Source organism: Triticum urartu, chromosome 6 (genome assembly GCF_003073215.2).
Source record: "Triticum urartu cultivar G1812 chromosome 6, Tu2.1, whole genome shotgun sequence".
NCBI classification, from domain to species: domain Eukaryota; kingdom Viridiplantae; phylum Streptophyta; class Magnoliopsida; order Poales; family Poaceae; genus Triticum; species Triticum urartu.
Window position 1 is genome coordinate 547057566 of NC_053027.1, and position 11676 is coordinate 547069241.

Consider the following 11676-nt stretch of genomic DNA (forward strand, 5'->3'; position numbering starts at 1 on the left):
ACTTATAATGTGATAAAGTATATATGGTGTGAGGACTTATAATTTTTGTTGGGTGACCTATTAGATCTGGAATGGAAGCTCACATAAGTTGAGCTGATTTTTGTCCATATGCAAGCAGAGGACCATATGGTCTGTGGCCTTTTCATCCATATGAAAGTAGAGGCACATTGTGGTGCTGAATTTTCTACTCTGATTGTTGCTCAAAGAAATTTAGCAAAAAAATGGGGTCCTGGGAGACGCCGCTGCTGCTTGAGGCCCTTGAGAGGCCCTTCGTGTCGTGATGATTTTGCAGGTACCCCGAGAGGCCCTTGAGTTTGCCGGAATGGCGATTAACTTTCGTTCCGGCAAATTCGGGTACTCCATATGTCCTATTTTCAGCAAAGGTCATGCTGAAATTTTCCGTGAATTTTAGCATGACTTTGCTAAAAATCGGACATATGAGGTACTTGCTACTAATGCATAGGCCGGGGTATCTTAGTACTTAATTAAGTAGGATCAACTGCCCCTTTATTCTTGCTGCATTAAACCATAGGTGGCAATAGAGCCAAGTGATTAGGCCCAACTTAGAAATTCTCCTCAGCATCGATAAACCCTAGATGATAAACCCAACATAGGTGGTAATAGAGCCAACTGATTAGTGCCAAGTGATTAGGCCCAACCTAGGGTGCCTCGGCATCAATAAACCCTAAATGATGAAAACTTAGCATTTAGGGTGCCTCGGCATCGACAAACCCTAAATGATGAAACCTTGGCTTTTAGGGTGCCTCGGTGTCGATGAGAACCTAAATGATGTACGCTTAGGCTTTTAGGGTGCCTCGGCGTCGACAAACCCTAAATGATAAAAGCTTAGCTTTTAGGATGCCTCGGTGTCGACAAACCCTAAATGATGAGACCATGATCTTGTTCCTTGACAATAACCAACTTTTTGACCAAACTTTTTTCCTATTTAGAGTGAAACATGGCCCACAACGATGAGGACGGCGGTTCGGGCGGCAAGCAATTCTGGGAGCTGTCCCAGGAGTTGGAGGAAGAACCTCACCGCTATGAGGACGCCGTGGAAGACACCGATCCTGACTACACAACCCCTAGTGGCATCGGGGATGACACCACTGATGATGGCGCCGCGGATGCGACCACTGATGATGGCGGCGCACGCACAGATGGCAGCCAACCAAAGAGGCAACGGAAGGACCGGCGCCCGAATGTGCTCGGCACCGTCAGGGAGGAATTGACTGAAGTGAACTCCGACGGGCATCCGACGGCGCCCAAACATGTAGTCAAGGGGTACTCGATTCAGCTTGGGTGCATTCTCCGGAGCACCGCCTCGATCAATACCGAGAACCTAAGGCATAAGGACCAAGGGAATTTGCATAGCCTCCTCTTCACGAAGCTGCACGAATGATACAAGTTCCCCACTGAGTTCGCAAACCCACGCCTCTCGGGTAATAAAGTGAATGGTGCCGCCCTCACGACGATGAGCACGGCCCTGTCTACTTGGAAAAGCACGGTGAAGGCAATGATTGACAAAGGTGATAGTTATGAGAAGATCAAGGCGAAATATCCTTCGATGAGCGAAGATGACTACAAGGAGTTCAAGATCAAGTGCGAGAGCCCCGCAACCTCCGAATCAAGTCAGTGGGGGAAAGAAATGCGGCAGTTGAACATAGGGGTCCACCAACTCGGTCCCGGCGGTTACAGAGTGGCGGAGCCTGTATGGCACAAGGAGGACGCGGAGCGTGCCAAGCAAGGCCTACCGCCCCGCTTCAAGAAATACAGTGACAAGCAGACCAGGAACTTTCTTAGGGCCCGGTACAAGGAGGACCCGGTAACAAAGGAGCTTACCACGGATCCGAAGACCAAGGAGCTTGAGATTGTTCTGGTAAGGAATACACCCCCGCATAATTAGCTCCATATGGTTGCATTCTAATTAATCCCCAATATTTCTAAATGGTTCACATTCGTTCCGCAGGACAAAGAAAGTAGTAGCACGGGGTCGTCTTAGAGCTCCCCTTTCGACACCCATTTGAATAGGGCATTGAACGTAATGAAAAACAGGGATAAGCTCAATAAGCCGACGTCAGCTGGTCGTGTGGCCGGCGAAGGCTTGTCCACAAAATGGTCGTCATACTACGGCGCTGGTGGGCGAAAGGAGAAAAAGACCAGCTCGGAAAGCTAGTCGCACGGGGTTGAAGCACTCAAGGCGCAAGTGGCACGGATTCCGGAGATGGTCCAAGAGCAAGTGCAACAACAACTGGGATCGACGCTTACCCGCATTATGCCTACCTTGATTCATGGGATAACGACGTGGATTGCGGGTGGCCAACAGGGGCCGCCCCCGATACCCAGCTTCATGGCCAGCAACTCACACAACGCGCAGGCGGCGCCCTTGGTGTCTCCGGCGGCGGCTGTATTGGTGTCTACGACGGTGACACCATTGGTGTCTCCGGCGGCGGCGGTATTGGTGTCTCCGACGCCGGCATTGGAGCTTAATGCACCCGGGTGTACGCCGGCTGGCACCTCGCCAGCAAGCGGCCCCTCCGTCAGTTGCACGCCCGCCGTTGGCGGTGCCTCGACATTAGCTGAGCTCGACGGCATCACGGTAACTAAGCCTCTCGGCCGAGGACTTCATCTCCTTGCCTTTGACTGGGCATCCCTGACGCCCTACATGTTTTCGCAGGGCGCCACCAACGTTCCTTGCACTCTCCTGCACTTCGTGGGCGGCGAGTTGGTCGATGTCGCCAAGGGTAGAATCGTTCAACCGGGCAACCCCGTGTTCCACGGTAATCCGATGCCACCCACAATGTATAGGGTTGAAGTGGTTCGGGTGCTGCCAGGCTGCGACGAGCTGTTACCTCCGATTCGACCCGCTGGGGCCGACGAAGAAGATGAGATGACCCTCAGCGCCTGCGTAAGCTGGCCCCTGCTTTGGCCGAAGAGCCAGATTCGTTTGGGGGCGGGGGACACCACCCCACAGACAAGATCGCCAGTCGTGCCAGCGCCAAGCCATGGCAAGAACGCCGCAACGCTACCGGACATGCCGGACATCCCTATGGCACAGGATCCGGACATGCATATGGCACAGGATCCGGACGACGACAACGACGATGGTACATTTACCAACGTCGATAAGTACTTTGTCGAACATGGGTACGGTGACGAGTTCTGCGGGCCTCCTTCTCAAGAACCCAAACAAGACGACCGCGATCTAGCTGGTACGGCGGAGAAACCCAATTGCAACAGGCGTCGTCTGGCGTTCAGTTCTCAGGAGACGCCTCCAGCTGCCGCCTTCACCGAGCCTCAGATAGCAGAGGTGCCAAATATTATCATCCCCAACACGCTCAAGAAGGCGGTCTGTGAGCAGAACTCGGTCCCATTACAGCAGATCAAGAAGAAGGGCCGGAAACGGCTGACTAAAAAGGCCGCCGGTGCGAGCCAGCCGGCACCAAGTATGATCCGTGCTCAGGACGGGACACCTTCACCTAAGGATATCTCGAGGAGGGTGCATGTGGCGGCTAGGGCGATGCTACTGATAAATATGCTCAATGCTGCAACCGGTGCTATGCGGAGTCTGCACGACAGTGTTCTTTCTTTGGAGAAGCAGCGTCTCAGAGAGAATGATGTGGCATACCCGGTTTTTGTGGCTAAGGTGCCAGAGGGCAAGGGCTTTGTGGATGGCACCATCGGGGGTATGATCGTCCTGCGGTTTGATGACATCTTTGCTATGTTCAACCTTCATCCGCTACACTACACCTTCGTTCGGCTGTTTTCGCTGAGTATGGAGATGCGGATCATTAGAGACAAGACCCCGGACATCGTGATCATCGACCCCTTCTACATGCGTGCCAAGCTCTTGAGCAGCGCTGGGGACCGCCAAGTCGCGAGTTCACACCTCGAAGACATCATTCTGGCAAACCCAGATAAGTATAACTTCCTTGTGCCTTACTTTCCCGAGTAAGTCATCCCTTAACTGCCCCGTAACATATGATTTCTTAGATTTCGATCGTTCTTTTTTTCCTAACATTCCGTGTTTTGTGCAGTGACACACACTGCACACTCATCCTCTTAAGCCCGAAATATTCCATGGCCACGTATTTCGACCCGAACCGTAACTCCAAGATAGACTACACAAATATCAAGAAAGTTCTTGATGATGTTCTCCCTGGCTACGCCAAATCTGGAGGCACCTTCATCAGGGCAGTTCGTAAGTACGGCAAGCACGTGTTGACCCACAATACGACGTTTTGCTGCGTCAAGCAGCCGCCTGGCGGTCAGAAGGATGCCTACTACACCCTCCATCACATGCGGGCGATCGTAAGGGACCATCATCACCTTCTGCTACCAAATAATCTCAAAGATTGGGCCGCAAGCTTGTCGGCAATCTAGGACGCGGACATCAGACAAGAATTCTTTCCCATCCAGTCGGAGTTTGCGAACATCATCCATCAAGATGTCCTTCATACCTCGGGGCAGTTCTTCCTCAGATATCAACCATCCAACATTGAGATAGACGGAATGCTACAAATGCAGGCTGACAACACCCGCGATTTCATGACCATCACGACAGACGGCGGCTTCATCCACGCTCCTGTCCATGAGTCGAGTCGAAAGTAGTGATGTGTAGTTCTGAAACATTGATTGGCTCATGTTGTAATTAAACTTTAATGAATTGTATGTCTCTTTGGTTTGGACAGTCGTTCAACTTAGATGTAATCGATGCTATTTATTAGTAGGACCATGAATCGTGCTATTAATGTCTTGCTTTTCTCTTCCGATCCTTTTGTTGCATACTTATATATTGCTTATGTATGTATTGTCTGTTGTTTGGCTTGTGCATAGAGATGCCGTCGTATGTCGTGTACAAGGGCAAGGTTCCCGGAGTCTACGACGACTGGCAGGAGTGTCGGAGACAGGTTCACCATTTCAGCAGTAACAGTTACAAAGGGTACACCACTAGGGCGGAGGCCGAATCTAGATACGCCCGCTATCTAGCGGGAGAGAGGAGGGAGCGTTGGAGGAACCGGATGAAGACCAGTTTGATCGTGATGATGCTCATCGTGATGACCGCAGCTCTCTTCTATGTGATGGTAGTTTAGATGATTGATATCGACTTGTAATGTGAAGACAAACTCGATACTCGCGGTCTCGAGACTTGTAATGTTTTATCTTTGTTCGGTCTTTTGAATTCGGAGACTAATATGATGAATTGTATTCGGAGACTAATCTTCTATTGTATTCGATGAATCTGCTGTTGCTGTGTGCTACTGTCTATATTCTGTCAAATAATATATTTTGTAACCTGTGCAAAAATCAGAAAAGTAAAAAAAACCAAATATTCATACTAATGGCGCATCACCACAAGGTGCGCCATTAGTATGCCAAAGGATACTAATGGCGCATCAAGACAGAGTGCGCCATTAGTATGCCAAAGGGTACTAATGGCGCATCAAGATAGAGTGCGCCATTAGTATGCCAAGTATACTAATGGCGCATCTATCCACAATGCGCCATTAGTGTGCCAAAGCACATGGTTAAATATGGCCCCTGGGAGGCACACTAATGGTGCATGGTGTTATATACTAATGGCGCACTGGATGGTGCGCCATTAGTATGCGTGCTACTAATGGCGCACCAGTGATGCGCCATTAGTAGACAAAACTGGTGCGGCATTAGTAGGCCTTTTCCTAGTAGTGATGGAAAGTGTTGGGAACTCTAAGTCGTTTTCGTTGGTGGGAAAGTATGCCTCTCAAAATGTTTTTATCTCTCAATTTTATCTTTGAGCTTTGGCACCTCTACAAATACCTACTTTCCTCCGTGAAGGGTCTTTCTTTTACTTTATGCAATCTTTCTTTTGAATTTGAGTCTCCATCTTCTCTTATAAAGCACCAACTAGGAGGCACTATGACCGTACTTGAGCATGGGTGTAGTTAATATGCGAGTGTGTTTCATAAATGGATCAATGATTGAGCATAATGGGCTAGTGATAGTTTATTTTAGCATTGATATTTTGAAAGATATGGTTGCTTGTTGGCATGCTTGAGTATTTAAATTATCATGTCATAACTAGACTATTGCTTTGAACAATATAAAAGTCCAATTGTCCATGCTATAAAGAAAATAATATGATATGACATGTGGCAACATTCCACATCAAAAATTCTATTTTTATCATTTACCTACTTGAGGACAAGCAGGAATTAAGCTTGGGTATGCTGATACGTCTCCAACGTATCTATTATTTTTGATTGTTCCATGTTGTTATATTATCAATCTTAGATGTTTTATAATCATTTTATATCATTTTTTGTTACTAACCTATTGACATAGTGCCAAGTGCCAGTTGTTGTTTTCTGCATGTTTTTTACATCGTAGGAAATCAATACCAAACGGAGTCCAAACGCAACAAAACTTTTTGGAGATTTTTTTTGGAACAGAAGACAACCAATGGGCCGAAGAAGCACCTGGGGGGTGCTCCGAGGGGAGCACAACCCACTAGGGCGCGCTAGGAGGCCCAGGAGCGCCCTGGTGGGTTGTGCCCACCTCGGGTGCCTCTTGAACCGCCTCTTTTCTCTATAAATACCCCAATATTCCAGAAACCCTAGGAGAGTCGATGAAAATCAATTCCAGCCGCCTCAGAGTCCAGAACCACGAGATCCAATCTAGACACCATCATGGAGGGGTTCTCCACTTCCATTGGTGCTTCTCCGATGATGCGTGAGTAGTTCTTTGTAGACCTTCGGGTCCGTAGTTAGTAGCTAGACGGCTTCCTCTCTCTCATTTGATTCTCAATACAATGGTCTCTTGGAGATGCATATGATGTAACTCTTTTTTGCGGTGTGTTTGTTGGGATTGGATGAACTTTGAGTTTATGATCAGATCTATCTTTTTATCCATGAAAGTTATTTGAATCTTCTTTGATCTCTTATATGCATGATTGCTTATAGCCTCATATTTCTTCTCCGATATTTGGGTTTTGTTTGGCCAACTTGATCTATTTATCTTGCAATGGGAAGAGGTGCTTTGTAGTGGGTTCGATCTTACAGTGCTTGATCCGAGTGACAAAAGGGGAACCGACACGTATGTCTCGTTACTACTAAGGATAAAACGATGGGGTCTATCTCTACATAGATAGATCTTGTCCACATCATGTCATCGTTCTTATGGCATTACTCCGTTTCCCCATGAACTTAATACACTAGATGCATGCCGGATAGCGGTCGATGTGTGGAGTAATACTAGTAGATGCAGGCAGGAGTCTGTCTAGTAATATTGGACGCGATTCCTATATAATGATCATTACCTGGATATCTTCATGATTATTTGAAGTTATATCAATTGCCCAACAGTAACTTGTTTAGCTACTGTTTGCTATTTTTTCTCGAGGGAAGCCACTAGTGAAACCTACGGCCCCCGGGTCTCTTCTTTAATATATTTGCCTTCACGATCTATTTTATTTGCCTTTTATTTTCATATCTATTAAACCAAAAATACAAATATATCTTGCTGCAATTTATTATTATTTATTTTATTTGGCGTTCGATCTATCAATCTACTAAAATTTATTCACGTCCATTTTGCCAATTTCTGGCACTGTTACTCGAAAGGGATCGACAACCCCTTTAATACGTTGGGTTGCGAGTAGTTGTTATTTGTGTGCAGGCGCCGCTTACGTGTTGTTGCTTGGTTCTCCTACTGGTTCGATAACCATGGTCTCATCACTGAGGGAAATACCTACCGTCGTTGTGTTGCATCATCCCTTCCTCTTTAGGGAAATACCGATGTAGCTTCAAGCCACATCAATAGCCCCGCGCGTTGTTGGAGATATGCCCTAGAGTCAATCATTTATGATGATATTTCCTATGTGTTTATGAATAAAGATAGTCCTTGGACATTATCAATGATGTGTATCAACAAGTACATGACTTGTTTGTGGGACTATGCATTGTATGATGACTGTCCTAAAAGGACCCTAGTCAAAAGGGCTATGTGGACGTGCAGCCAACTAGACTAGCATATAACACGGTCAATGGCTTGGTCTCACTAGCCATGGGGCCTTGGATGCTAGCCGGATAATATGGACTTGGAAGGATCTGGTCGAATTTGACGTAGTCGGATCCGAGTCAAGATAAGGTCTGAGTCGGACAGACCCAACTATGAGACGCAGCGATATGTCATCTGTGAGTCTTTAGTACAACATACATTCTATGTCCTAAGACCTGAGCTGGCATATGTACTCGGGATGGTGACAGACTTGCTTGGGGCCAACCAAACGCTACTCCGTGAATGGGTAGTTACAATGGTAGGTTTCGGGCTTGTCCAGACCCATGCTGCGAGACATGGTCGAGCAAGATGGGATTTGCCCCTCCGATCAGGAGAGATATACTATGGGCCCCTCGTGTGATCCGACCAGGATAAGCATGGCCATGCGACAAGGATTATGAGATAATCTGGTTTGTGGTCGACATCACTGGAACGAGAAAAGGTCGTGCTAGCACAAGGATGACAGACTCGCCTTGAGCCCGACAACATATATCGTGTGGCAAAAGCAATGGAAGTATGATGTACATGTTATCCTATCCAGCTTCATAGTCTGCTTGGTGTTCGGTATGCCTTCCTAGGGGCCGCTACCAACCGTGCAGATCAGAGGTGATCCGAACTGCGACCAAGTTGACTTGAACCTAAGGGGTCACGCGCTTAAGGGATGGAACCGACGAGGTCAGATCCAAGGACACTGGTCGGATGTGATCCGAGCTGTATTCGGATTGTGGCCGAGTAGACTTATGGGCTTTAGGGTCCATGCGAGGCCCAAGTGTTGAGCCTAGGACGGAGCCTATATAAAGTGGATGTGCCGCACACTCATGCGATTGATCGCTTCGGCGCTGTCACTAGGGTTTGCATGTGTTGCGAATAGACACCTCCACTCACCACCGGTTGTGTGATCGGACCTAGTAGTCCGCCACACGACGTTCCTCCTGCACGCGTGGATACTGTTAGAGGAGGTGCACCTGCGCCACTCCAGCGAACTTGTACGTGGGATCCGGCGACCGACTGTACGAGGAGGAGACCATCCACGTGGACGCGCTGCACCAACTCTTCTTCCGCTGCACGGCACTGCGCGTCTAGTGGTAACAAACTATGATCCATTACCCGTAGCATGTTCTTGGTTGTTCTGCACGTAGGAAAAATTTTAATTTGCAGTCGACGCACCCTACTGCTCAACCCAACAGTGGTATCAGAGCCTCTGCTATAGGATTTGGATTTAGATCTTATGCATATTAGATTTGTTGAGGCGGCAGATGAGATCTGTCGTCGTTGATAAGATCGGCTGTGTGCATGGTTGAAGAGATCAACTACACATGGGGATCGATGTGGCTATGTTTTCTGTTGATCGGAGTCGATGAGGTCGTGACACAACCTACCCCTATTGGTCGGTATCTGCCATTAGGGTTAACAGTGAATAGTATTTCGTACACGATCACTCAAACCGGTAGAATGCGAGTAACTTTGTTTTGCAGGTTTGATGTGAATAGTATGGCTCATGTGTATGTGATGCATGTGTGTAGTTTACACATGGCCCGCGTGTCGTGTTCGTCAGCCGGCAGGAGCCAAAGTGCTGTCTTAATAATGTATAATGACCCGCGTGTCGACTTGTGACTCTATGTAAAATTCATTACTAGTTGTAGTAGTTGGATTATAGAGATCAGGTTGTTAGCTTGGCGTCTCGGCGTGACAAAAAGATGGAGTTCCTAAATGGTCATCGGAGTCCGAGCCGACCTGGAAGAACTGCCATGAAGGAGCCATACTATTTCACAATAGATGTTTATTGGTGATTGTTGTGCTTCTTGTTTTCTATGCATGTTAGAATGGTAGAAAGACCCCTCATTAATATAAAGCAATTTGCCATTCCCAATGTTGCACCTTCGCACGTCAAGTACGTCTAGTAGTGGGCTCATAAAATTGGGGTGCAGTTAGATGTCCTTGAATTGAATGTTTCATGTTGGACACGAACATGCACTGCATCAGGTTAACTAAATAGGGCTATCAAAACGGTTTTGGGCCTTGTGGCAAAGAAGGTTGGAGGCCGGGGTATGTGATAGCTTCCCGATCGACAGGAGTCATATAGAGATACGATTAGCAAGGAGTTGCTTACTGAATAGGCATGTTGTCTAGCAGTGATGCTAAAGCTCACTAGTCGCATGTGCTAGTCGGATCCTGAAGCACTGAGAGTTTGCGGAGGGATGCCAACTTCAGTGGGAGTATTTATATTTAAGGCTTGAATTACTCTACATAAACACATTGCTTAGTGATTGCATATTTTCTGTTCTAGATCAATGGCACAACCTACTCAACCCAAATTTGCATTGAAATCAATTCTGGAAAAGGATAAACGAAATGGAACAAACTTTACCACCTGGTATAGAAATCTGAGAATTGTTCTCAAGCATGATAAAAAGGAAAAAGTTCTAGAGGATCCACTTCCATAGGAACCTACTGATAATGCTAGTGCCACAGCTAAGAATGCCTACCAGAAACTTGTTGATGAATCAACGGAGATCAGCTGTCTGATGCTGGCTTGTATGGAGCCCGATTTGCAACATCATTTCGAAAATGTTGAGGCTTACGATATGATTGAGAGTCTGAAGAGCATGTTTCAAACACAGGCTAGGACCGAAAGGTTCAATGTCTGGTGACCCTTGATGGATTGCAAGCTAAAGGAAGGTGATCCACTAAGCCCACATGTGATCAAAATGATCGGATATGTGCAAGCTTTGGATCATTTGGGCTTCCCGCTCTTGGATGAGCTGGCTACTGATGCAGTTCTGGGTTCTCTTCCGCCCAGCTATGGGACGTTCATCTTGAACTATCATATGCATGGAATGGATAAAAAGCTCACTGAATTGCATGGGATGCTCAAAGTGGTAGAGCAGGATATTAAGAAAGGCACACATCAAGTGTTGATGGTGCAGAAATCGGCTAAGTTCAAGAAGAGTTGGTCCAAGAAAAAGGCTAAGGCAAAGGGCACGGAGACGGTAACCTCCGCCACTGCGCTGAAGTCTGGACCATACTCGAAGACCATTTGCTATCATTGCAAGGAAACTGGTCACTGGAAGAGGAACTGTAGCAAGTGGCTTTTAGAGCATGGCAAGTAGGCCGGAAATGCTTCTTCGGGCAAAGGTACACTTTTTGCATATGTTATAGAAATTTACCTTGCTGACATACCTAGTAGCTCTTGGGTATTTGATACCGGATTGGTTGTTCACATTTGCAACTTGATGCAGGGGCTGGTAAGAACTAGGCGTGTGGCACAGGGGGAGATTGACATCAGGGTCGGCAACAAAGCAAGAGTTGCTGCGTTGGAAGTCGGCACGATGCAGCTCGAGCTTCCCTCTGGATTTATTTTGGAATTAAATAATTGTTATTACATTCCTGCACTTAGTCGGAACATTATTTCTGCCTCATGCTTGATGAGTCAGGGTTATGAATTCAATTTAGAGGACATTGGTTGTTCATTTCATTTGAATGGTATGTTCGACAGCTATGCACCCATTGTTGATGGGTTACTTATATTGAATCTAGAATAGGAACCGGTCTATAACATGAATGTCAAGAGGCATAAGCCTAATGAGATAAATCCGACATACTTCTGGCATTACCCGCTTGGACACATTAGTCTAAAAC